This window comes from Manis javanica, chromosome 11 (assembly GCF_040802235.1).
Source record: "Manis javanica isolate MJ-LG chromosome 11, MJ_LKY, whole genome shotgun sequence".
NCBI classification, from domain to species: domain Eukaryota; kingdom Metazoa; phylum Chordata; class Mammalia; order Pholidota; family Manidae; genus Manis; species Manis javanica.
In genome coordinates this window covers 63,885,470-63,912,547 of record NC_133166.1, presented here as the reverse complement: position 1 = coordinate 63,912,547, position 27,078 = coordinate 63,885,470, and the positions used below count along the sequence as shown (strand labels likewise).

At 50.6% G+C, this 27,078-nt stretch overlaps 1 protein-coding gene across 1 annotated transcript in view; it reads right to left on the bottom strand.

Moving 5' to 3' along the window:
• Positions 1-20,172, bottom strand: part of CD82 (CD82 molecule) — a 47,162-nt gene extending 26,990 nt beyond the window's left edge. Inside the window, exon 1 of the mRNA XM_017656499.3 lies at positions 20,029-20,172. The gene's annotated coding sequence lies outside the window, so the exon portion shown is untranslated. The remainder of the gene's footprint in view (positions 1-20,028) is intronic.
• Between the last annotated feature and the right edge of the window lie 6,906 nt (positions 20,173-27,078).

The following is a 27,078-nucleotide window of genomic DNA, read 5'->3' as shown; positions in this document are numbered from 1 at the left end:
TATTCGTTTGATTTTTATACTTGATTTATATGTGAATCCCACATTTCTCCCTTATTATTATTATTATTATTATTATTATTTTTTTTTTTAATAAAATGCTGAAGTGGTAGGTAGATGCAAGATAAAGGTAGAAAACATAGTTTAGTGTTGTAAGAGAGCAAATGTAGATGATCAGGTGTGTTGTGCCTGTAGACTAAGTGTTAATCCAAGCTAGACACGGGCAATAAAACATCCGCGGATGCAGAAGATTTCTCTCAAAACAGGGGGGGTGAGGTTCTAAGCCTCACCTCTGTTGATCCTCAATTTCTCACCTGATGACCCCCTGCGACTGTGGAAGAGCTGGTGTTTTTGAAAGGACCCCTTCTCGGTGTTGGCCCCTGTGAGCTCACAGCTGTAGGGCAGGAGGTTTAGTTTGTCACTCACGAAGGATGGGGGAAGACCTCCCCGCCTGCCTCTAGAACCTGTGTGTTCCGACATAGCCCTGGGGAAATGAATTACGTGGTGGAGTGGCCCCTCTAGGCCCAGAGTCAGGAGCTACAGGCTCAGTCCTGTCCTGATAAAACAGGAGTTATGAGACATCTGGAGGCGACTGCCCTCCCTGGGCCTGCCTCCTCACCTGTCAAATGACGGGCAGGCACCAGAGCAGCAGGCTCTGGAGCAGTTCTTCCAAATACAAGTCCTAGAAGACATGCTGTTAAGAACAAAAGATGTTGCTGTCACCAAGTGTGTGACGTACCAATTCTCCTCCCCGAGAATCAGTGTACATTAGGCAGTTAATGTCTCCAAGACCGAGACAGTAAACACTGCTGACCTGAAGCCATTTTTTACTTAACAGCCTTTAACACCACATGGAACACATCTTAGGAAATACCAAACCAAAGGCTCCTGAGGTCCCTTGAGGGCTTGTGCTCCAGGACTGTAAGTGCAGCAGGATTCAGAGGTGGGGGAGAGATGGCCCTTCAACCCACCAGATGGCTCAGACTGAACACCTAAGAGCCACACTCAGGTCTCCCTCTTCTTCATCCCCCTCATCCCACAGCCCACAGGTCTCCTCAATCCAGAGCTGCTCCTGGCCCCTCGCCTCATCTCCCACCTGGACCAGTGCAGCTCTCTGACTGGTGGCAGACTCTACTCCTGTCCTCGCCAATTCATTATTCACACAGCAGAAGTGCTTTGAAAAATGCAAACCAGATCTCGTCACTCCCTTGCCTGCAACCCTGTAATGGCGATGACGCCAACATGTTCACTGTAAAATCCAGCCTCTTATGTGGCCAGTGGGGCACTGCCTGGTTTTCCCTGCCCGCCCTCCGTCCTCAGCACCAACTCCCCAGACACATGTTCCTTCCTAAGGCTACCCTTCCCTGTTGTTCCTGCCCACCAGGCCCCGCCCACCTCAGCGCCTTCGCCCTCAAGGTTCCTCTGATGGAAGCACTCTTCCCCCAGAACCCGGGCTGCCCCCTTCGCTTCCAGGGGCTGAATTCCCTCCTCCCAGAGGCCTCCTCTGAACACCTGATCTACACCTGATCTACACCTGGGTCTCACCTCCACGGTACACTAGGATCAAAATACACCAATGCCTGGCCTCCCTGTCTCTGTCCGGAGCAAGTCATTACACTCTCTGGGGGAAGCAGGATGGGCTCCCCCGTGACTCCAAGGAGCAGAAGCTTCAAGGACATCTGGGCCGGTCACATGCCCTGCTCCTTGCATATGTCCTACTGGTTCACTAGTGGCTGGAGCCCCCATTAGAATAAGGCTCTTTGAGGAGAGGTTGTATCTGTCTCATTCACCCTATATCCCAGAACCTAGAACAGCATCTAGTGTGTGGTAAAGGCTCAAAATTAGTTTGCAAGAAGAAGGAAAGGAAAGTGAGGGAGGTGGGGCGGGGAATATCTGGCAGGTCAGCAAAGGTGGAAAGGTTTCTTAGAGGAGACAAGAGAAATCAACTTTGATTGTACAGCTGGAGGTTTCTGGTCCTTAGAAATGACATCATTGGCTTGTGGGGAAGGAAGGTTGCTTCCCCCACCAGGTTTGGATTTTAATCTCCTTTGGGTCAGAAAAGCAGTTGGAAATGGACTCTTTGCCCTAGAAAGATGCACGCAGACAGCAGTCACATGCTTTCATCTGGTTTCAGGGGATTATGCAGCCTGGAAAGCCAGGAGCTTTTTCTTTCCCCCATCTCCCAGTGGCTTAGAGCAGTGGTCCCCGATCTTGGCTGAACTCTAGGATTACCCCTGGAGCTCTAAAACTTGCTGGTGCCTGGCTCCCCATCCCAGAGATCCTGATTTAATTGGTTTGAATGTAGTCAGGCATTAGGGTTTTTTTAAGCTTGCCAGGGATTCTCGCTCTGCTCCGGCAGATGCAGGCCTGAAGGGCCTGGTCAGAGAATCTCACATGAAGCTCCCTGCACCTCTGCTCTGTCCTGCACTTCCTAGAGGCTCATCGCACAGGTCATTTACCCCAGGACAGTGACTGCTGTGAGGTCACTGCATTTCTCAGAGGGGCTGGGGAGAGCAAGAGCCAGCAGGCCACACAGTAAGATCAGCGCTGTTCATGCCGTGAAGGAAACAGAGATTCCTGTCCAGAGCTCTTCTCTTTCCACCTTTTCCAGCTCACTAGGCATTCCACACAGAGAGTTATAATCTGAACTGGACTCCAAGTCACACGGGAGCCCTTGGGTCTCACCCTTGGATCTGCCACTTATCAACCACATAGCCTTTGGCAACACTGCAGAGCTGCCTCCTTATCAGTGAATGGGGAGCCTGGTTACCCTGCACAAGGGTGAGAAACTGAATCAGGCTAGCACATAGTAGGGCATCAATCCAGGCTGGCACCATGGCCCACTCTTCCTACTCTCCCTGATAGATCAGCCATGTATTACCAGGTATGTGACCTTGGGCAAGCACTTCACCACAGTGCCTTACCTTTTCCACCTGTAAAATGGACTTAAGAATGGCTTATGGTGAAGCTTACATAAATTAGTATCTGTAAAGTACCTGGCACCCAGTAAGTGCCAAATAAATGCTATCGATTATGATGATGATGACTACTATCCAGAAGTGGTTGATTTACTGACCAATAGTCCAAAGCTGTCTGGGGAATTTGATCCAGCTTCTGGATATGTGTGCCCAGCCTGGAGGCCCTATGCCAGGGTTAAGCAGGGTTGGGCTCGGCTACCTAAGGAAGGAGGGCTGCTGCCCTCTGCATAGGTGGGACCTCTGTCTCTGAGCTTCAAGGGGCCTGCCTGAGGCCTGAAGGTCCAGCAAGTTTGGTGAGTGGGACAACAGATTCCATGAGCTCAGTCAGCCTGGTCTAGCAGAAAAGTAGAATGACAAAGCCTGGCCTGGCTATTCTGTTCTGGAAGTACTCTGCCTGCAAGCTGGTTCTTGGCCACCTAGCTCTCCAGTTCTCTGGACTTTGTCCTGATCACCTACAAAAAGAGACTGATCACAGGTGGCTGTATTTGTTTTCACATGTGACAAGTGAAGTGTTTCCTGAAACCCTGGCTGATTTCAGGGGCTGGGTTTTGACCTCCTTAATATCCTATATTTAAATCTCTACTACTTTTTTTGTTGTTAAAACAGAAAAGAAAAGATAAAAGCTGTTACTCTGGGCAACAGGAAAATCATGAGGCTATAAAGCGTGATTAGGAACTCAAATTTCCTTCAACACCTAGGTTTGAATCCCAGCTCTGCTTTGTACTAGCTGTGTGACCTTGAATAAGGGAGTGACTGAATCTCTGAGCCCCAACATCTCGTCTCTAACACAGAACCCCCATCTCACAGGATTGTTGGAGGACCAAGATAAGGTGTGTAAAGAACTTTAAGGACACTGTCAGCTGCTCACAGGACAGCTAAGCAAATTCCACCACCACTGTCATCTTGGGTTGTTAGAAACATGTCCAGATCAAACTCCACCCCACCCAAGAATCACAGGATTTTAGATTCCCAAGCCTTCCTGTTTGTCTTACAGGTGTGGAACCTGAGGCCAAGTGAAGTACAGCTCCTGTCTCATGATCCCATGAGCCAGGGTGACAGGCTCCCCTTGTCATTATCGGGCAGATGTTAACATCTGACCCATGGCACTTGGGGGAAGGGGGCCCGGGGCACCAGAGGAATGCGGGCAGCTGGCTCCCCTGGCCAAACCATGGTAGAGGAGTGACAGTACTTTACAGTCTGTGTTATGCCATAGTCATGGTCTCTCACTTCTCTCTAACAATCCCCCAAGATACTATTATCCTCATTTAACAGATGAAGAAACTTGGAGACTCAGAGGTTCAATGACTTGCCTAAGGCCAAACAAGAAAGTGGCTAAGCCCTGATTAAAATTTGGGTCTGTCTTGGGCCCAGCGCTCTTCCTCCTCACCTGCTGCCTGTATGAACTGAGGTGGCTGGCGGAGACAGCACTCCCCATTCTTTTGCACCTCTGCCTGACCCCCATATTCTGCCCCAGCTCCAAGGCCTGATTCTTGGCTTCCTGTCAGGAAGGAAAAGATCAGCCCCACTAATCCTGGCCAGAGTGTTCCTTCAGTGTGGCTAATGTGGCCCTTCCCAAGAGGCTTTGCTCTGAAATCCAAGCAATGAGACTGGAGGGCCATCTGCAGGAAGAAGGGCCACTCTGACGGAGAGTGCAGCATGGGGAACAGCAGACAGCTCAAGGCTTCCAGCCTACCCCCTGGCCCTAGGCAGCCGAAGCTTCATGTTGAGGCTGAGCCACAGCCTCTGACCTCTCCTTCTCCATGGTCACCTTTCTTGGCTGTTTTTGGCCTTTTTACCAGGCCACTTGGGCCCCATGCAGACCCTGCTCCTGCCTAATGCTGGGTTCTAAGGTTCACACACTCAGATTCACAGTACCAGAAAGGCCTACTTCAGTCTCCATTTCTTAAATGAAGAGACTGAGGCCTGGAGAGTACAGTGAATCCCCACCCTTCTAGGGAATGTGTGTGTTCAGTGTGTAGAGCCAGGTAGAGGGCTGGCTGGAGTCATGAGTGCTTTCCAACCTATTTCACATCATGTCACATGCTGAGAAGTATACGTATTTGTTCAGCATGCTGGAGCGGACAGACAAAACTGTGCCAGGTCTGAGGTGACCAGCCCAAGGCTCTGTGCCCAAGGGCTGATGAAATAACCAACCATCTCAACACATCTATAACCCATTCAAGCCATCAGTTGGGAAGCCCTAAGTTAGAGGGACATTTAGGACTATATCAGAGGCTGTCCAGAACCCAATTCTAGGGAACCCTAACAATAGAACCCAGATTGCCAGGTGAGCTCTCAGGAGTCAGCCACTTTCCAAGGACCCCTCTCCAGCTCCATAGCAAGAGGCAGAATAGTGAACCAGGTCATAGTATGGACTTTGAATCTCATTTCACAGGGCTGTGGGAACTTTTGACAATTTGCCTACCCACCCTGAGCATGAGTGTCCTCATCTACAGAATTGGGTTCCATCAGGGCTTGTGCAGGAAGACAGTGGGATCAGCTTGCCATATCCTAGGATGAGAGCATGAGAGGCAGGAGACTCTGGGAAGAGGTCATGTGAAGCAGAGTCCCCTCCTCACATGGCAGCATGGGGTATGGCATAAAGATTATCCCTTCAGATGTGGGACACACACAGATTCCTACAAACTGTCCATATACAGAAGGGAAGAGATGGGGTACTGAAGAAAGAGGGGTGAGGCCCCAGAGAGGCTGGCCCTGCCTTCTCACTTGGGCTGAGCTGCCTCTAGTTGTGTCTCAGCCAGGAAGACTCCCTCCCCACCACTTCCAGGCTCTTGGAGTCAGATACCTGCTCCTGCCCTCCAGCCTCACCCGGCCCTTCTCTATGTTCCCACTCCAGGACCCATGAGAGAGTGAGTCCCTGTGCCTGTGTGTGCAGTGTTTGCCTTACTGTGCCTTACTCACCTCCGTTCTCTTCTCTCTCCCCATCAAGTATCCCCAGAGCCAAAATGGTTCTCAGGCCTATTGAGGTGCTGAGAACTATAGTCTTGGGAGGTAAGAAGTATTAGCCCATTTTACAGATGAGGGATCTAAGGCTTAGAAAAGTTAAGTGACAAGGGTAGACAGAGCTAGGGTGTGAACCCATGTCTGTCTGATGCCCACCTGCATTACTCATGCCCAAATAAATAGGGCTGCCAAGAGTGCTCTGTGAGGGTCTGTGCAGGAGAATGCTCTGGGGAGGCTGCCTGGAGGAGGTGTCATCATCTCAGCTGCCCGCTTCCTTCCTGAACCCAGTACCTGGGGAGGGTATGCTGTGACTGAAGAGCCTGCCTGCTGCCATGTGGGGTCCCTGAGTAGAGTCCCCCTCCCTCTCCCTAACTCCCTTGCCAAGAGCCCACACCCAGCACAAAGCTTCAGTCTCTTAGAACCCCAGCCTTAGCCCAGATGCTAACCCTTTGTTGGCCACCTGCCCCAGCTGACCAGGCTCTGTCATGGGTGTGTTAGCTGGTCCCTGGTGTCTAGTGCCTCCCCAGAGTGTCTTCAGTTGGTTGGGTTCAGAGGCAGGGGCTGTGAAACCCAGTTAATGCCCTCTGGGCCTTTGTGAGGTTATTTTAGTTACCCATCACTTAGAACTTTGTTTCTGCAGGCAGCTTAGCATGACAATAAGGCACAGGGGCTCTGGGTGGGACTGCTGAGTTTCCACTCCCAGCCTGACAGTCAGCGAGACCTTGGGCAAGTCCCTTTACCCCCCTGAGTCTCAGTTTCTTCTACTGTAAAGCTGTACAAGGAGGCTGACAGCAGTGCTTACCTCACAGGGCCAGTGTGCGGATAAACTGAGCCCCAGGAGGTGCTTAGCACCATCTCTGGCAGTAGTAACTACCAAACTACCAGTCTGGAGGGGCCCACACATGAGCCATAATGCCCCAACATAATCATACAGCAGCCTGGTGATTCCACCTGGACTCTAGCTCTCCCTCTGAGGGACCAGATGGGCTCTTTAGTAATGCCTGGAAGTGCAGGCCCTGCTGGCCCAGGCAGGATCCCACCTGGGGAGCCAGCCCAGCTCCGCTCTGACTCTGGACCACTCTGCATGCTCACTCCTCACCCTCTTCTGTAGCCAAGAACCCTGCCTCCCTTGTGGCCTCCTTGAGGGACCAGTGCCCTCCTGCTCTTACTCACACCATCCTTCTGTTCATAAGCCATCAACAATAGCTCATCCCCTCCCCAGCCAGTTCTTCTCAGCCTTGGCCTCCCCCAGATTCTGCAAGGGCTGGGTGGTGGTGCCCTGAACAAAAACCCTCTCACCCCCGTCACTGAGATTCCTGAGCAGCCTGGGTCTTTATCAGCAGAAGGGGTGCTGGAGCCACCCACAGACCCCTAAGGGAGCTGAAGTTGAGACAGAGGACTTGACCTCAGGCAACAGGGGCTAAGCCAGAATAAGCACCCAGGTCCCAAACAGCCATGTGGAATCCCCCAACTTCACTCCTTTGGGCCCTGGGGAAAAGGAGGAAGGGACTGAGCCCAACCAATTCTACCCTGTAATCACTTCTCTCCCCTAAACCTCAGCTTGCCTATCTGTGCAATGGGGACAGTCCCATGCCAGCTCCTAAAGCAAGGCAGAAACCTAGGATCCTCCATCCTGGAGACCTAGGACTCTGCCACCCTCACCTCCTCTCAACCCACTTCCCATGCCTGATTCCAGGGGCATGCCTCTGGAAGGCAAATTTAGCCAAGAATGTGACCACCCACTGAGAGTTGGGGAATGGGAGTGGGTAGAAAGGTTGTGAGCCCCAGATGTGGACCTCGACAAGTCCTGTTTCCTTCCTGGGAAAGAGCTCTTCCCCATCTTACAGGGAGGTGTGAGAATTGAGGAATACAAATGCTCTAGAGCACAATAAGGGAAGCATGGTGATTATTATCACTGTGAGAAGGTTCCAGGTCACATAAAGGTGGGAAGGGGGGCAAGGTGTACAGACAGACAGAAATGGATAGGAAAGGTATGTGGTGCTCTAGGAAGGGATCTGTGTTCCCAGTGGGTCCCAGGGTCCGGGCATGGGGTTCCAAGAGTCCTCAGTACAGGGACCTGTGGTGACACACCACAGTCTCAGACAGGCAGGGCCTCAGGCTGCACAGGTAGGAGCTCAGAGAGATACTGCTTCCCCAGGCACCTGAGAACGCCAGATCCAGGTGAGCCTCCAGATGTCCAGAGGGAAAGGGGATTGTTTGCTTTGCAGCAGGAAAACAGATATGTAAATGAGCTGCAACTGGCTGGACTTAAACTTCCTAGGAGGGAGTACTCAGGGCTTCAGGTCACCTGATCCCACCTGCGTCATCCAGCTCCATGGGGAAGGCCCTGTGTGGCCCTGAGAACATAGGAGATAGGAGTTATCCCCTGCTACAGATTAGGAAACTGAGGCTCACAGAGGTAGGTATGTGCCCAGGGTCACAATTTACAACTGGCAGAGCTTGATTAAAGACTTCCATGTTTGGATCTGATTCTGTCCCTCTGCCCAATCATTCCCATTATTAGCCTAGAACACGCCCTCGCTGGAACAGATATAGGTTGGGCTTTAGACCAAGGCCCAGACACCCTGCACAAGAGGGTTGGGTGGGGAACATTCCCACAAAGGAGGCAGAATGTAGCAGGGCTGATGGGAGGGGAAAGGAGGGACAGCCATTTCCTGAGTGCCTCAAACCCAGCAGGCAGCAGCGGTGGCAGGTGTTTCGCACACTTTATCCCATGAAAGCCTCATGAGTGGTCAGAGAGGAAAGTAGCTTTCTTACTTTAGGAGAAGGAAGCTGGCAGTCAAAGAAGGTGAGTGACTTGTTCAGCATCACGAAGTGTGAGTCTCAGATCCAAGGCTGACCCTGAGGGTTTCCGCCGTCCCCAGTCCACGCAGACCCAGTGCCCTGAGCCCCACCAGCCGGGCAGACCCTGCGGGTGCAGCCACAACCCCTGCTCTCTAGGCTTTGCTGGGGAGTTAACTGACCCAGTTAGCTGCCACCCACTAGACAAAACCCAAGACAGCTCAGTTGGGTTGGTCAGAGCACCAAGGCCTCCCCAACGGAAGAAGGTGGCTGGAGATGGAGCTGGGCCTGGAGAAACAAGGAAGATGGTCAGGAGATAAGGAGTGGGGTAGGGCATTCAGGCAGAACTGCGCACCAAGGTCTGACAGTCTGGAAAATTCTGTACTGTGCAGGAATATAGGAAGGCAGCACAGTCCCCAAAGGAAGCTAGGGGCTCAGGTGGGGCAGAGACAGGCTGGACCCCACCTCTTCCCACAAATTCTAAGACCTGAGCAGGAGCTGATAAGAGGAACAGCCTGGACCACCTTATCTCCCGTCCCCAAGTTCCTGGCCCAGAGCAAGGATCCCAGGCCAGCCGTTCCTGGAGTCCTGGGCCCCCTGAACCCAGGAGTCACTAGTCCAACTATGGTTCCCAATGAGGGATCTCCAATCCTGAGGCTGAGAATAGATAAGAGCCCAGAGTTCTCCCTCCTTACTTAGGAGGGGACTTGGGGTGACAGACCAGGCTTAGGGTGGGGAACGGATAGAACATGGTTCAAGTCATGGCTCTAGCTCCTCCTCAGCCATAGGATCCTGGGCATCTCACTCATAGCCTCTGCCATCATCTGTAAAATGGGCTCAGAAATAATACTCTCTCTGCCTACTTTACGAGGTGCTGGGAGGCTTGCAGGAATAAGTATATGAGAAAATGGCCATTGTGAAAATCTATAAAGCATATGAGGACTCAGATGCCCCAAGTCAGGGAGTAACTTGCTCAAGGTCACACAACAGCAGAGCATGATTTGAACTGAGTCTCCTGACGGCTAGGCCAGGGCTTTCCCACTGCAAGACCCTGCATCCCAGGGAAGCCCTGCCCCTGAGCTGATCTCTTTGCCTGGGTGGTGGGTGGAACACAGGCTGTCTCTCAACATCCCAGCTCCTTTGGTCCAGGACCCATCGCCATTTCAGACCAGACAGCCAAGGCTTGGAGTTTGGGATTGAAAGCCCTTTTTAGCTGTGACTGTTGGCAGGTTGCTTTAGCTCTAAGACACTCAGTTTCCTCACGTGTAAAATGGGGACTGATAGCCTGTACCTGGGGGGGTCTGACAGGAAAATTACCTAAGATCTTGGCTGCAAAATGCCCAGGGCAGGACCTGGCACACATTAGCACACATTAGCTGCTCAACAGATGAGGGGCCTCTCCTCTCTCTCTGCTGTGCCTGCCAGGAAGCGCCCAGTCTCAGCAAGAGGAAGTTACCAGCCTCCCTGAAAACCTGCCCAGAACAATACCTGGGAACATAAACTGGCTGGAGAACCTGAGATCTTGGAAGAAGATCACATTACTGAATATAGCCAGTGGTGTAGGCAGTAGTTGGTAGGCACGTGGTAGTAGGGGGTGGGGGGCGGGAAGGGTAGAGCAAGCCCCTGGCTCAGAGATGGTGGGGGAACCTACTTTCCTGGCTCCCTCTCTTGGGGTTCCCTGGGGCAGGCACGGTGTTCAGAGAACTGCTCTGCTCCAGACCATGGGGAATGCCCAGAGAGTGTGGTGGGTTGGGGGGAAGGCAGAGGTGACAAGTCCAGGGCTCCTGTATTAGCACTCCTGCTGGCTTTCAGGACATCCTCGGACATATCCACTCACCTCTCAGAGCCACAGTTTTCCTCTCAGTACATCCCAGCAGCAGAAACATCTCCTGGGAACACGTTAGCAATGCACATTCTCAGGCTGTACCCCAGAACAACAGAATCAGAAACTCTAGGTGTCTGATCTATGCTTTAACAAACCCTCGAGGAGACTCTGACGTATGTCAGTGTTTGAGAACCACTGTTCAATTCCATGACCACCTCCGACTCCAGAGAAACTCCCTCCCACGGACTCATCTTCCTAGTCTCTGGCTCCTAGAAGGCTGTTTGGGAGAGAGATCATTAAAAAGTAAAGAGATCCTATAATTAATTGATGATACCATAGGCTCCCAGAGAGGAGACAGGATGAGGGTCCAAAGTCAAACTGGAGTTGAAGAGAAAAAGCTCCCCGAGAGCTGTCTTTCTCTGCCGATCTCTTCCACACACACACATACCCTAACAGCCAGACCCCATCCTTCTATGAGTTTGCTAACCAGCACTGAGGGACAGACAGTGCCCTCTTCCCAAGTGGGGCTGGAGCTAAATTTGGGAGTAAATCCTGGTGGATACTGGGGAAAGAGCTTTTCCCTAAGAATCTCACCCTCAGACCTGAGTTTAAAAACCACCTGACTGGAAGCCATTTCTAGGAATTCACCTCTTGAAGCTTAATATATATATGTAGACAAGGTGGTCACTCACAGTAGCAATGTGAATACTAATGAAAAACTCAAAAGAGGCTGAATATGCAACAGCAGGGGGAGGCTTATCTGGGTCACAGTAGATCCATTAAGCACAATACCATGGAGCAGGGAAACACACTGTGGGAGAATATCGAACATGGAAAAACCCTCCCTCTACAATTTAACCTAAGACCAGCAGCACAGGAAGTTTTTCATAAGGTGTGGTTCCAATCATGTGTGTGTGTGTGTGTGAACACCAAACTGTTCACAGTACTTATCTCTGAGTGGTTATTTCCTCCCTTGCATCTGTGTCTTTACCCATCAAAAATTTCCATTTAAACTATTTCTTCAGTAATTAGAAAGTTTTTTAACTGTGCATTTGGTTCAGATGGTGATGAAGATATTTCAAAAAGTTGACAGAAATATCTCTTTCCTACATCACAACCGCTGGCCTTGGGCAGCCCCTGCCACAAGGGAGACTTGGTCCCCCCAGGGAGTGTCCACATTTCATGTGGTCCCAATTATCATGATCAGGACCAAGGAGTGGAAGCAAAGGGAGGGTAGATTTGCCCAAATTTTAAAGAGTCAGATCTGTCCAGAGATGAAAACTTAGTGAGCTCTCCACATCTTGGAGAGGTGTGCAAGCATAGGCTGGATGACACCCATGGGATCAGACTGGGTAGATAGACTGACTCAATGAACTATAGAGCTGCTCATAAGACTACAATCCATGAATCTAGACACAAGCCCCCAACAATGTCTTCAACTCCAATCCAAGCACACCCAGGTCAAGGCTGGACTCAGACAGTCTGATCAAGGACTAAACCCACAGAGGTCAGAGGCCTTCTTGACCCCCCGAGCTTCAAACAGCCCTGGAAAGCTCCTTCAACTCCAGAGCCTCTGGGGAGGAGGACTCTGTCATTTCCCCACAGGAGTAGTAGGAGCAGCCTTCACTTATCATGACCACCCTTATCATTCTCTGGCTTTTATTGAGGCTATATTCTGCACTGGGCCACCACTAAGCATTTTACCCACACCCATTATCTCCTTTAATCCTCATGCAAGCCCATGAGAGAGAAGTACCACTGTCTTTCCCCGTTTCATGGACAAACCAAGGCTCTGAGAGGCTGATAAACTTGCCAAAGGTGAGCAGATAGTGGGAGGAAGAGCTGGTCTCCACCTAGGTCTGGCCAATGTCAAGGCCAGAAGGGGCCAGAAGATGCACAAGCTATAAGTGCAACCCTGGTGGTCCCCTACTTGTAGCTTGTGCCCAGGGATTTCTGATATGTACAAAGTTTGAGAAGGATGGCACCGTATTACACAGTCTCCTTGCAAAAGAGGCTGCTTCTCCACCCTGCCAGGAGAAAGTGTGGGGCAGAGAGAAAGGAGGTCAGAGAGCTTCTGGAGAGTTTCTGAATCCCCTCTGGGAGTAGATGATGTATCCTCCCTGCCCCCATTTACTCCTCTACTGTGTTCAGAGAGACCAGGGGTCAGGGAGGTGGGGTGTCTACAGTGACCCAATGCCTAGCCACCCACTCACTTCTGCAGGACCTCAGATGAATCAATTCCCCTCTCCCCACCCCGCCCCGAGTTTCTATTTCCTCTATACACAAGGACTTTTCATGAGGTACCATTTCAACAACATTCTAATACATATTCCATCTCCTGAGAGTGGGTGGGAGAATGATTTGCCAACTGTAGTAGTACAATTACTTATTGTTATCATTATTAGACATGAAAAATTCACATTCATTGAGTGCTTACTGTATATCGGGCATCATTGGAAGTGCCTCAAACGTGTAAGAGGAACAGATTACTCCCTTCACTTGTTTCACTGTCAAGGGATGTTTACCCAGGTAACACCTCCAGCCTTGCTCCGCCCCTTCTTCACTTCCCACCTGGCCCCCAACAGTGGTTTACATGATTATTGGCTGTTGGGGAGACACAGAGGCAGGCTCAGCCGGGCCCCGCCTCTCTCAGAGCCAGGCTGCCTGCAGGGAGCTGCCATCTGGGCTGCCCTCTGCTGCTACCACCTGCTCCTGAAGGGAGGCTGGCCCCTGTCCAGCGTGGTCAGTGATAGACAGGTAACTCCTCCAGTTCCATGGCAGACAGTTAGCAAGACCTCTGGGCCTCGCATCGAAAGCCACGTTCTCCAGCCAGCCTTCTCAGTAATGATGCTTCTGTTTGAAGCCCCCATCTTTGTCACTGTTTTCACTTAGTTACAAATTCAGGAGAAGACGGGCTCCCTCTAAGACCTCAATATGTGCTAAAGTTCTTTAACCTTCACAAGCACCCCCCTGAATTAGGTATTATTATTATCCTTACTTTACCCAAGAGGAAATTAAACCCCTTGGTGTCAACGACTGTTGAAAGGTTTCTGAACACCAGGCAGTACTAAGGGCGTGTCCAGAAGGAAGATAGGGAACACATCCATCCACATCTGACCCTAGTCTTCCAGGCTCTGGTGCCCATGGCCAAGGCTACTCCCTCCACAGAGGCACCCTTAATATTTTGAGGCTTGACAAACTAATAATTCACTCCAAACCAACACCCTACCCCCTTTTGAAAAAAGTGACTTATTGACAACAAAAACCTCAGTATGATCCTAAGTTCAAATAATACACTTTCTTTAAATATGTATAGTACATTTTTGATAGCTTTGTGCCTGTTCTTTCTTTCTTGAGCATCAAGATAACATGAGCTCACTGATGAAGATTCTGAAAACAGGAAAAAGTAAAAAATAAAATAAAAATAAAGCTCTGTAATCTGATGAGTATAATCCCACTGTTATGTGTACCTTTAAGTGTATTCATTTACTTCTTAGCTTGTTGAGTACAGTTGTTTGGGGGCAGCTCCGCCATTCTGTGCCTGCACTGCCCCCGTGCCTCCAGGACCCGCCCACCTACACTGTCTGTCTCAGCGCAGGAGAATGAGCTGGGAACCCAGAAGTTCTTCCCTGAATAAAAACCTGCAACTGCTTACTGTGACACTGCATGTCCCTCACTTATGAAAGCCAAGTGCAGCAAATGCAGGATAATAGTTATAGTTTTGCAGACCAAGAAGGACTGCAAATTGCCCAAGGTCCCATGGCAAGTAAAGGATGAGCTGGGATCAGAACCAAGGTCTCCTGACCCCCAGACATAGGCCATTCACCAAACGTACTCCCTCAGAGACTTATATCCTATCTCCTATTAATAACAGCAACACTACCAAAAGCAGCTGATACATATATAGCACTTACTATGTGCCAGGCACATGTCAAAAAACACTTCACATACATTAATCTATATTATTCTTAAACAACCCTATGAGCTAAGTACTATTATCATCTCCATTTTAGATGCTGAATCTGATGCACAGAATTTAAGAAATCTGCCCAAGGTCACAGCCAGCAGGCAGGTGGCAGAGGTAGGAATCATCCTCAGGCAGATTGGGTCCAGAGTCTGTGACACTGCCTGTGGTTCCTTCCCTACTTGGGCCAAGCCCAGCTGAACCCCACACAGGCTTCTGGAGCACTTGCCTGAAAAGCAGGAAAACTAGCCCAGAGGGTCACCTCCCTGGATAAGGTTACTCTGCAACTTCACAGCAGAGCCAGGAGCTGAACCCAGACTTCCTAATGCCCAGCCTCCAGCACTTTGTCCATTTTTTGCATCAGCTCTATAAGCCTCAGTCAGAATTCTCAACAACTTGCATCATGGATCATTTCTCAATATAGCAGGGATGTAAGGGATGAGGCCCAAAGAAGGGGCAGAGACCCCTGCAGGGAAAGTGGGCAAAGAGGAGGTGCCTCCCCAAGCTGCCCTCCTGGTGGGTCTGCAGGGGTCAGGTGAAGGACGGGCCTCCTGGAGGGTACCTTCCCATTCTCACAGCCCTGAGCCCATGCATTCACAGAGGAGGAGCACCTTCCACAAAGAACTGCTGACTCTTTGGCAGAGTCAGGGGTCACTAAGGGCCAGAGTGTATCCTCACCAGGCTGGGGCTGGAGGAAGTCGAGCTGTTCCCCTCTCAGAAGGCAAAAGGCCAGACCTCACAACGGAGCTAAAGCCCTGATGGAAGCAATTCCAGGCCAGCCAGACCATTCCCGTCTTCCTGGACCCTGGTCCCAGGAGCAGGGCAGGTGGGAAATGTAGACCCTGCATCCTGGCTCTGCCTTTGCCAAGGAGTCACCGAGGATCTGGCACTGAGCTGCATCCTGCTGGGCCGCCCTGAGGAGAATCACTTACATTCAACCATCATTTCCTGAGTACCTGCTGTGGGCCAGGCCTTGTGCCAGGAGCCAAGGGTACAGAGACGGATAGGGTAGTCCCAGCCTGTGAGGGTTCACGGAGACACTCCACATGCCACAAAACCACAGCCAAGAGGAAAGTACTCAGTGTAGACAAGTGCTGAGGATGGGGGAAGGGAAAGGCAGGATTTGGAGAAAGTTGCCATCTTCAGACTACTTCCCCCCAGAAAGCTTAGAGTCACACTGGGGAAACCCAGCCACCCCCAGGAGGACTAAGGCAGCACCACACAGCCAGCAATGACGAGCATCTTGGGGCACACACGATGATGCTGGAGAGGCACAGGAAGCCCATACAGAAGGTAGGTGTTCTGGGGAATGTTCCTGGAGGCCCGACAAGCAGCCAGTATGAGCCTTGAAAGACGGCTAGATGCAGACAGTAAGAGCAGCAGTGACAGCCATTGTGGAGCATTCACCATGCGCTGCATACAAGCTGCTAGGCGCTTCACATGCCCTTGTTTGTTTTATCTTCACATCACCCTATGAGGTAATGACCATTATTATCCCCAATTACCAGATTCATAAACTGAGGCTCAGAAAGGCTCAACAGCTAGGAAGGGGCAGAGCCAAGATTCCAGCTCCAGAGTCTGCTCTTGACCACCATTCTATACCATCTCCCCGATTGCAGACAGGCAGGAGGTAGGAGAGGGTGCTTCAGGTGGGGGCAAAGCAAGGGTGAGGAGGTGGGACTAGTTATTGTATATTTGGGAGGAGTCACCCAGTGCCACTGTATTGAGACTGTGTTGTATGTCTGTATGGACATATGCGCACACGTGTGAGCTCATATGTGCCCTGCTTTACAAATGACAGACTCCAGGTTACAAAACACCCTGAAAGCCAAGGCAAGAACCGGCCACTGGCAAAGCAGGGAAGGGAAGCCCAAACAGGAGAAGAAACTTATCAAAGGTCACACAGCCTGTAAACAGAGGAGCTGGAACTAACTCTAAGAACCAGAATACAGGCCTCTTCCCTCTCCTCAGCTGCTTCTCCACGTCCGCGCTGAGTGAATCAGCTGCTGACAGGAAAACCACAGAGCAGCGGGAACCCCAGAGGTGAGTCAGGAACCAGTCAGCCGCGACACCAACTGGGGCTGTACAGAGGCCCTGGGCCTATGGCTGGCTTCCTCAGAGGCAGCTTCAGGGGGCAAGGGGAGGAGGGAAGCAATGCCCCACACTGCTCAGCCCATGTTTACCTCTGGGCTTCCCTCCTGGCTCCTCAAACCCAGGCTTAGAGGAGGGGAAGCTGGTGGGCAGGGCAGTTCCTGCTGAGATTAAACAGACCCCCACTCTGGCTCCATCCTGTCCCAGAGAGGGGCCTAGGCTTTTCCCTCCCTCCCACATCGCACAGAGCCAACTTCTGACTATTTGATGCTCTTGATCAAATCATAACCGCCCCCTCCAAGCTTTCCATGGGGTGGAGGAAGTGGGTAGAACGGTTTGGAGAAAAAGTTTAAGGCTAAGCCAAAACCAGGGGGCGCCAGCTGGCCCCAGATGCTCTAAATCCAAAGGAATGCTCAGGGCTTGGGTCTTCTTTCCCAGAGACAGGAGGGGGCTGTCTGGTCCTTAAGTAGAACAGGCGGTGGAGATGGTGGGGGGAGGAGGAATGAGGAGGAGAAGCTTCTAGGTAGTGGCTCAAAAGTCTGAGGCCTCAAGAGAGAGGGGACTACCCCACACTGCAGAAACTTCAGAGGAGCTCAGAGGAACAAAAATCCACCGTTTACACACAGGGAAAATCTGTGCCCCACTGCTAACCTCTCACCCCAGCCCTCCCTGGGCTGGGGCTAGAAGTGGGGAGCTGCAGGCACTTCTTATCCACCCTGCTCTCAAACCCACTGCAAACTGGCCCAAGCTCCTGCTACTTGGCCCAGATGCCTCCCCTTCACAGGCACAGGGCTTTCTGCAGTGGCTCCCTCTCTCTCTGCAGCACTCACCACATGACCCAGTGCCTCTTCATTCAGTCCCAGCTGCAGACATCCCCAAAGCCCCCCATTATTCCTTGACCACTGGGACCCCCACCCCAGCACAGCTGGAAGACACCATTCCTAAAGTGCCACTCTGATGATGTCACTGTTTCACTCAAAAACCTTCAGTAGCTCTCACTTTCTACAAATCAACTCCAAACATTTCACTTTGGCATTCAGGGCCCTCCATGAGCTGATCCATCCTCCGATACCCCCTTCACATCTCTGCTCAGTCCCAGTTCTTCAGCCAGATTGATCAACTTAGCAATTTCTTAAAAATTCTCTGAACACTTCTGACTTCCTGGCCTCTGCCGAAGCATGTTCCTCTGCCCAAAGCACTGTCTTCCCTGTGGCTTCTGAAAGCCTCCCAATCCTTTAGGACCACCCAAAACTCCACCTGCTCCCTGAAGTTTTCCTTAAGATCTTCTAATCCTTTCTTCATTTATGTCCTATCTGAGTTACTGGTATCCTTGTCTGGGTGTCTTACCAGAAGGTAAACAACCAGAGATGAGGGCAGTGTTTCAGGATTTGTCATTTATCAGGTGAGGTTGAGGGGGGCTGGGGAGGACTTTCCAGTAGATGCTTACTAAGCACTGTTTGAAACAAACATCACCACAATCCCACACAGACACCAACTACTGACCCTCTGCCTCTCCACCATAAAAAATTCTGATCGTGTACAATCAAATGCTGGGAGAGAGAGTCTGTGGCTCCAGCCAGGATCAAAGCCCAACCAGGACTTGGGAACCCAGACAGAAAGTCCTGCTTAAGTCCCACCAACTCCAAGAAGCTCCTTCACCTCCGCCCTGGTGTCTCCAGTGTCTCACTTCTTCCCCCTACCCTAAACACACACACACACACTGTCTCCTCCACACAAGGCAGTCTTTAATCAGACTCTGTCCTACAGTACCTTTCAGCTGGTTCCAAAGTGTAGGGCCCATCTCCAGAAGAGATTCAGGAAGCAGACATGCACACTCCCAGTCTAGTCTGGTGCCCAGCCCTGATAAAACAGTTAACAGGTGCCCACACTGCCCCACACCTCCACCCCAAGCCAAGAGTGCAATGGAAGAGCTGGATTCCAGCCACCAGAGCAGTACAGACCTATGAAATTTCATCTGGCCCTGAGCCATGGGTGTGAGTTATCCTCTCCAGCCAGAGGCATGGTGGAGATTAGGGGGGCAGGGCGGGGGTGGTCCTGTCAGCAACTCAAAATGAGGATAGAACCCAGGTCTGGCTAGCTCACCTCTGTATCCCCTAGCTCCACCTAATGTACAGTAGGTGCTCAGTAAACATGTTTGGGTTTTTTAAATCAGACACCCATCAACCTCAAGCAATATTACAGAAAACTCAGACACTCTTTGGTCCTGATGTCTTATTCCCCTCAGTCTTGAAATGGACAAAGTGATGGTGGTGGCAGGTAGCAATTTCTGGCTTTCACAAGATCAGGAGAAGCTACAGCTAGTCTCCAGCCTTCCAAAAACAGGCTCATTCCCAGGCAGAAAGCCAGCCCATCACCTGCCCATCTACATCAGAGCAGCTGTCACAAAGTGAAGTCTCACTGGGTGCCTGACGCCTTGCTAAGCACTATAGACACATCATTCTATTTAGTCCTCACTACTGCCATCGGATACTGTCACAACCACCATTTTGCAGATAAGGAAACTGAAGCTTGGAGGGGGAGTGGAATCCAAGTCAATTTGTTCTCAAAGCCTAAGCCCTTGACCACTGAACTGGGCTGCCTCGCTACTCTGGCTCGGACACAGAGCGCCCACTACCACAGGGTCAGAAATTTCCAGCCTGAGGAACTAACCCTGGGCATGAAGCAAGAGGCTGGGGCCCTGGGCTTGACTCTAGACCCAGGGTTTAGAGGGGTTTTCCCTGCTCGCCCGGGTAAGAACTTGCATCCTTGTTCCCAAACCAGCCTCCTAGGCCAGCTCACCTGGAAAGGCCCCAGGAGAGGGCAAAAGCCCGGCTAAGTTTCCAGTCTGAAGTCTCACTTGGCTCTTAGAGTTGTGAGGGAGCGGGGTAAGGGGAGACAGAAACTTCCCTGACTTGGGCTCACCTTCCCCGGGGCTTGTGGGTCCAGGCCTCACCCCAGGAATCAGTGTGATCTTTACACCAATTTGTTGAACGTTCACAGGGAGTCTACTTTGCTCAGTGCCACTATGCAGAAAGAGAAGTGCAGTCGGGCAGCGCGATCTCAACACCTGGGGCAGAACAGTGGTATGCTCTCACCTTCCGGGGTTTTAGAAAGGGCGACGGGAAAACGGAGTTCACTTGGTTCAACTCCCTCCGTATACTGGAACCCGAGTGGTCCAGAGCAGGGTGAGGGACGCGCCAGGGAACACACAGCTGTTGCATGGCAAAGCCGAAGGGCTGGGGATGAGGACCCGGGGGCTTTTGCTCCTTCTCACCCACCAGCTGTCTCTGTGGCTCTACCTGTCACTTGTTCCGAGAAGGCTGCCCAAGCGGGCTCTTGAAGTGCGGGCGAAAACTAATTTTGCTATTTGTCTGGTCAGCCGCCCCCTGCCCCCGGCCCCTTCTCACCTGCTGCCTCTTTTTTTTGCTCAGTGCTGTAAGCCCAGCGTCGCCGGCTCGCGCCCCAGTCACCGTCCGACCGCACAGCCTGCGCTCAAGTCGCTCGGTCGTCCCACTCCCGGCGGCCGTCGGGGAACTCTAGAGCCAAGGCCAGGGCCAGGCCCCGCCCTCTCGAAGACACGCCCCGGACACGCCTTCGGCTTCCGGACTCGGGCTCTCCAGCCCCGCCCCTCGGCCATGCCGGAATGCAGCCGGCCTCCCACCCAGACCAGGCTCCTCTCGCTACTGCCCCCCTTCCTCTAACCAGGCCTGCCCCGCCCCGGGCTCCGCCCCGCTATGGCTTCCGTAAACCACCCGCCAACCTCAACCCCAGGTCGCGCAGCGGGTGAGGCTCGCCCTGGACCCGCCTCCTCGGGCCTGTGCTCTTTGTCCCTCCAGCCCAGGCCCTACCGGGACGAATCCTGCCTCTCGCCCTCGCGGGCCCTGCACTCGAACCCTGCTGGGTGGAAAGCCCCCCTCACAGCCTTCCCTAACGCTCCGCTCTTCCTCTGCCTTTTCCATCTTTCCCAGGCCTGGCCTTCTGTGGTCCTCATCTCTGTCACATTCACCTTCGGGCCTATCCTCGCTCCCTGGGCTGCTTAGACTGAGGCCGAGCCCCAGCCACGCTCCTTACCCGCCTCAGCGCCTCTCTATCCCTGCCCTGACAACTCAACCCGGGGCGGGCAGCTTTGGGGCCCGCACGCGCATTCCAGGGCGGGTGTATCCGGGTACAACCGGGAACGGCTTGGGAGCGGTTTGCGTTCCAGGACAGGACCTCTATCAGCAAGCAGCCTGGGCGCAGGTACTTTTTGAAAATGCTAACTACAGACTGAGCCCTTGCCAGGGGCCAGGCTGTATGTCAAGTGCTGCGAGTACTAGCCCTCAATTTGCACAAATTTATGCAGATGGACTAATGTTGCACCCATTTTACTGATGAACAATCTGAAAAGGGAAGTTGTGGCCTCTGAGTCTCACTTTGGAGGTGAGCAGGATCCAGGTGCAGGCCCTGAATCACAGGCTTAATGCTGCCACAGCTTGCCTGGACTGGCCCCTGGAGAAGTGGCCTGGGCCAGCCAGCTGCCTGAGGTGAGGGAGGAGGTGTGAAATGATGAGGGGTTGACAGAAGGGCATGAGCCCCAGAAGTTGGTTTTCTCCTTTATGAAGTGGCTCAGAATTAAGGTGGGCTGCAGAAGATCTCCAGATGCTCCCATCTGCACCTCAGCCCTCTGCGTTCCTAGGCCCTAGGGACTAGCCGCAGGCAGGTTACCAGTTAGGACCATTCACTTGTGCAGCTGACAAAGCTCTTTCACTCCCATTATCTCAGCATCTCACAAGGAAGCCATTGTGGGAAGGGTATGATTAGTCCCATTTTGCATGGGTGGAATAGGGTGGGGAGCTGGATTCCTGCCCAGCTCAGTGGTTCCCAAAGCATGGTCCTTGGGCCCACAGCAGCCACAGTAGCAGCAGCTGGGAACTTGGTAGGAATGTGTGTTTTAGGGCCCCATTCCAGACCTACTGAGTGAGAAACCTCAGAGAAGCCTAGCAATTTTTTTTAAGAAGGCCTTCAGGTGACTCTGAATTACACCCAAGTTTGAGAACCATTGTTGAGCATAATGGTGAAGAAGTCAGGGTGGTCTGAGAAACACAAAGACCTTACAACCCTTGCAACGTAAGTATTTAACCTCTCTCTATGATGAGCTGTCAAAGGGGAATAACAATAATGACACCAGTCTTGAGGGTGGCAGTTGAGTATGATAGCATTCAGGGAGTGTTTACCCACTCTTGGATACTGTACTGCTCAGTATATGTTCTCTTTCTAGTAAAAAGTCTCCTTCATAGAATCTCCCACACCAAGTCAGGGTGGTGGGCTGGGTAATCTTTAAGAGCAGCAGTGTTGTCCTCTGTGGGACACAGAGGAACACCATCTTTTCTGCAAGGGGCCAAGAGCCTAACAAGATCCCAGATGATGTCAGTGCTGCTGTTCCAGGGACCACACTTTGAGAACCACTATACTATTTTGTCTTGGGCTGGGTCCCTAGCCAACCCATACAAAATGAGCATAAAATACCCTCCTCTTCTACCCAGCTCCATAGCCCCTCCCAACAAGCTGGGGGTATTTGTGATGGTGATTGACAGTTGGCAAAACAGCTGGATCCCATCTCCAGACATTCAATCACATTAATCCCATCTGCTATCCTTTCCTGTGTCTGTCTCTCCAGATTAGAGATGGAGGCAGCTTCTGGAATCTCCACCATACTCCCTCACCATTCTCTGAAGCCTGATAGAAGAGAGTCTTGCTATAGACTCATGGCCTAGAGCAGTGGTCCTATTCTGCAAAGCTAACATGTTAATAGTGAAAATTGAGGCCCACATTTAACAAACTAAAATAAAATATTTATTCTTTTGCTTTAAAAAATATCTTGATAATAACCAAGAAGGCCATGTTCAAATTTAGAATTCTTGAACTCTTTGAAATTCTCTACAGGAACATGGTAGTGTGGAGTGGGTATGCCCTGACCCCAGCTCTCACTTCACCCACCCCAATTTGCTTCCTAGCCCCATATCTGTCCCGTGTCCCAAATGGCCTAGGATTCATGTATATGAAAACCCTAGTCCACATGTCCAAAGTCAATCATCCTTCTAGGGGTACTCACGGGAGCAAGTTGTACCCTCAGAAGTGTGGATGGGGGGAAGTTGCTTATGTAAGCCCTAAAGTTGAGCTTGGGCCAATTAGGCAGAGATTTCCAGGGTTTTAGATACCTGAAGCATGGTCAAGGAGAGGAGCAGGACTCAGCCTCTGAGTGGATATAGGCGGCTCTCTTGCCTAGCTCTGTCGGTGGTATTGTTGTTTGGCCTTGTGTCTACAGCACCTAGCACAATAGTTGGCACATATTGAAAGCTTAAGGGACAGTAATTGAGTAGATGGGTCTGTCTCAGAGTTATTTATTGAAATTTCAAATTGGGTTGGCACTCTCAGCACCCCCTCTCTCTTCCAGGAGGACTCAAGCTTTGTCTTGACTTAACCTTGGACATTTTGCTGGACAGAGAGCAGAGCCACTTCTAGTGAGAAACTCCTTCCAACTTCTCTAAAATTTTTTAATCCATTCCCAAAGTCAAGCTAGGAGTTTAGGAGGTGGGAAAAGGGGCAAGAAGAACAATTCTAGAAAGATTTGAGAGAACATATCAAATGGTCAGCTTGGAGGTAGGGGAGATAGTTGTATGACAAGACCTCAAAAGGGTATCGCCATGGGATTCCCAGCCTCTCAGAAGATTCCTCCACCCTAAAGGTAGTACAGGAGCTGTGGAGCAGGAGACCTGAAGGTCCTTGGACTCAAGAACATAGGCATCAGGGGCTTCATACAGTGGCCTAGGTTAAGGTCCCAAAGCTTTTGCACAACTCTGGATAGAAAGAGGGAGGGAGAGTATGCATCTGTTTCCTGTTGCTATGTAACAAACCACCCAATCATTTATCACACAAACCTACTATTTAGGGTATATTTGGTGGGGAAGGCTTGTCTGTGCTCTATGCAATGTCAGCTGGTTTCAATTGGAGGCTGAGAATCCATTTTCAGCATGTCACACTCACATGGCTAGCCAGTTGGTGCTAGCTGTCAGTTGGGAGCTCCGCTCGAGCAGTGGACCATGTCTCAGTTGCTCTCCATGTGGCCTCTCTGCAGGCTGCTTGGGCTCCCTCACTGCAAGATGGCTGGGTTTCAAGAGCAAAGGGCAAGCTAGGAGCAGAAGCCATGCAGCATCACTTCCTTTGTGTTCTATCAGAGACAGCAGTCACAGGTCCCGCCCAGCTCAAGGGGGAGGAGACACAGTCTCCCTCTCTTGGTGAGGTGTTGACAAAGTTCTAGAAGAGATTGAAGGACAGAAGATACTGTCGTAGCCATTTTTGGAAAATGTAATATGCCCTAAGTGGGTCCTCAGAATGAGTGGAGTAGAATTTCCTCTGGTGGAAACTGAGAGTCTGAATTAAGCTGATTTAAAGGAAAAGGTATGTAATGTTTCTTGCATAACTATTTGTGTTCAAATGAATAAGTCCAGTGGACAATGAGTACTCAGTTTATTTAGGATGTTACATCTTCAGAAAGTCCTCAGAATAGATTAACACCTTCCTCGAGTCAACCTGTACTCTCCTTAAGGTTAATTTTCAATAGCACTCATTTGTTCCTCACAACAACCCCCATGAGCTACATACTGTCATGATCCCCATTTCTAAAATGTGAAACGGAGGCACTGAGAAGGTAAGTAACTTGCTCAAGAAAAAAGAAATGACAGTTTATAGCCAACCCAGTTTTCTGTTGCAGAAATTGAGCCCCAGGGAAAGGCCCAGGTTGGGCAGGACCTAGGTGCCCAGATTCTGAGCACTTAACATTGAGCCATGTAGTCTATCCCTAAAGGCTCACACTGGGTCAAAGAGCTCCCCACAGGACTCCAAGGGGCCTTGCTTGCCACAGAAAGAATGCTGGCCCCTGAGGAGCTGGTCTCTAGCCCATGCTTGGGGCAAGCTTTGTCTCATACTGTCCTCTTGTTGGGTCTCCAGCCAGGAAGTAGGTGTAGCAGTTTCTCTAAACTGAGTCTATGCCACACAGTAATTCTTGCCTTTGAAGGGACTCAGCAGGGCTACCAACATTTACTTTTTTCTTCAAAGGTTTTAATGAGGATCTGAACTCTAAGTCCCTTATCTCTGGATTGTAGCTGGGACAAGTCCCAAGTTCCCACCTAAGAGACTGAGCCATTGATTCCTTTCCATCTCAGTCATTTAAGAAGGATCATTAAGCCCCCTGCTGTGATCCCACTCTGTCCTCTGCTACATCTGAAGTTCCAGGGGTTACTCGCATCAACCATGACTTCAGGAGGCTTTAGGCATGTGGGGAAGCTGACTCAGAAGCCTGTGCAGTGGTGCACCAGTGTTAGAATACCTGCAGCAACTACAGCAATAATACAAGCCACCTTTGTTTGTAAAGTGTGCTGTTATCATGTGCCAGATATTTAAAAAATGGCTTTGAGTGTATTTAATTTGATACTTAACATTTATGTAGCACTTTACATATTATAAAGTTTTTTTTAAAACTTTTAATAACTGTGGCACTTGAGTAACAACCTGTTAAATGATGTCTCTCCATCCACAATTCTCCCTGACCCCTGTTGTTTCCCTTTCAGGCATCAGCTGAATCCCATGGCAGGGGTTGGGCACCTCAAACAGTCATAAGCCCATACCCCAAAATATGCTAGTTTATTTATAATTGAGACGAATGTACTATTTTACTAGTCATTTTGCATATTCTGAGCCATACATTAAACAAAATTTTAAAAGACAAGATAAAAAATTATTTAAGATATTCAACATATGCAAAATTTAAAGTAAATATAAAGCAATTCTATTTTCTCCTTGAACCCCAGTAGGTTATGTTGGAGGCCATCTATCAGGGCCTCCATGCCCACAGGGAAAAGCTGTTGGAGTAGAAAACAGGGAAGGCTCCTCTGAACAACCCTTTTTCAGTGTCTCCACTCTTAAGTCCCCAAGCTGGATGGGCAGATGCAGAAAGGAGAGAAGGAATGGGAGCTGCCACGTTTCACTGGCCACTGGGTAGAGCTACACAAAACCAGTATGAGAGCCTTCCCTGATTCAGTCCAAGGATAAAGAGAACACTCCGGTGGCTCAAGAAGTCAGTAGTGATGTTCTCCCCATTGTACAGCTGAGAATGCCCAGGACCACAGAGATGAGTTGGAAAAGGTTTTTAATTTGTCACCAGCATTTCAAATTTGGGAAATTTCATATTAACGTTTAGATTTCTAGCTCTGTTGAAAAATAGAAAAATCCAAAGATGTCCCTGAGGGACATTCTGACATGGCAACAGCTGGCTGGACCTGAGTGTGGCTGCTCCCTTCAGCTGTAACATATATCCTTACTCTGGCCACAGTCCCCACCACTCCCTATTGCCCACCCTCTACTTCCCCGATTTCTGTGAACTGTTTGGTCCCTGGGGTCACCTGAGTTTGTAATCCTGGGCTCAGTCAATACTGATTGACTTGGTATTTATACTGAGAGCTTTCTGAGTAGCATCAGTGCCACACAGACATTTACAGGATGGGACACCACTCTCCCTATAACAGTTGCAATGTTAGCACCTACCCCCGTGATAGTTTAGGCTCAAGTGCCTGTCTGCCTACCTTCTTAGGCATGCAATCTCAGGCAAGCTTCTTCACCTCTCTGGGTCTGTTTCCTCGCCTGTAAGCTGTGGACAGTGTCCACACAGCACTTACTGTTTTAGAGCTCTAAGATGGACAGGCTAGCTGCCTTTGAGTCATCTCTTTAACTATAAAAAGTGAAGAGAGAAACAAACCACCTTCATCACATTCTTCCCTCCAAAAATGAGCATTTATCACCCTCTGGTGTCCACAGAGCTCAGTGCAGCCAATCAAGAGAAAAATGGAGACAAGGAGAGGAAAGTCTGGAAATGAAGAGACTCCTGGCCTCAGGTCAATTCAGGCCCCCAGGAGCAAAGCGAACCTGGCATGAGGACAAGGCGAGGGATGGAATTAGGTCTCCTTAGCAGGTTCCAACACCAGATCTTCCTACTTGTCCAGGACAAAGAAAGCTGGGGTGTGAGATTCAGGAGCCAATGTTAGCTGAAGTCACCCTGGATGGCTGGAAGCCTCAAGGACCCAGTGACTCTTATATAACAATGGTGATGAAATAATACTAACTAGAGGAGGCATTATAAGCATAGGAAGTAGAATCTAGTTGTTAATGAGTACAAATTTATTAAAAGGCATTTACAAAGCCCTCTGAATTGTAGAGTGGGTTGGCTAGAGTCTGCTTCCAGCTGTTTCCAGGAATAAGGCCTCAAACTGCAGAAGTTGCCTAATAAGACAACTGTCACTGCCGCCATCCTCCAACCAATGTCGCTCTGCCCCGGGGAATCAACTTAGTAATTCCTTGGTGACAGCCACAAGGAGGTCACCTCCACTGTGCCAGCAAAGCATGGAAGCTCCTTACAGAGCCTGTTC